Here is an 830-nt window from a genome sequence, read left to right as displayed (position 1 = left end):
CTGAGCAGGAATCGAACCTGGGACCCTTCAGTCCGCAGGCCGATGCTCTAGCCACTGAGCCACCCCAGCCAGGGCCACAGGAGCTCAACCTTGCCAAGATCTAGATCACATAGAAGCAATGGCTTTAGGGCTTTTGCAGAAACAGGGCCGGGAGGAGCAGAGGCCCCGGGGTCACGCTGACCTCACCAGGGGCAGAAGAACAAGATCAGGACAGGCCGATCGCTGGCAGGAAGTGACGTCAATGACCCGGGCCCGGAGGGGAAGCGAAACCGCTCCCTGGGGGCCGTGGTTCCATTTTCCGCAGCGGCGGGAATCCCCACCTTTCCCCTAAGAAGGGTGCCCGTGGCGGGCGAAGGGAGCCGCTGCCCGCCCCGCCCTGGCACACAGCGGTGGCTCCACAATGTTCCTGGAAGGGCCTGGCCGGTGTGGCTCAGTGGCTAGAGCGTCGGCCTGCAGACCGAAGGGTCCCGGGTTCGATTCCGCTCAAGGGCACGTACCTGGGTGGTGGGCTCCTCCCCAGGCCCGGGGCCCTGGTCAGGGCGCGTGCGGGAGGCGACCCATCGATGTGTCTCTCTCTCCCATCGATGTGTCTATCTGTCTCTCCCTCTCCCTCCCGTTCTCCCTAAAAGTCAATGGGAAGATACCCTCGGGGGAGGATTAAAAGGAAAAGAAAGAAGAGAGAATATCTGTGGACGGAAGGAGTGACGGTGTGTGATGGGGAAGGAGGGGGTGTCTAACGGCTCTCATGGGATCAGGACTCTGGGCTCAGAGGAATTAAACTCCAGCTACCAGGGGAGGAAGTGCCTCTGAGGAAGCGAGCAGCTCCAGGC

Source organism: Myotis davidii, unplaced genomic scaffold (genome assembly GCF_000327345.1).
Source record: "Myotis davidii unplaced genomic scaffold, ASM32734v1 scaffold1103, whole genome shotgun sequence".
Classification (NCBI taxonomy): Eukaryota; Metazoa; Chordata; class Mammalia; order Chiroptera; family Vespertilionidae; genus Myotis; species Myotis davidii.
The sequence above is the reverse complement of the archived record's forward strand: the minus strand, read 5'-3'. Positions refer to the sequence as shown.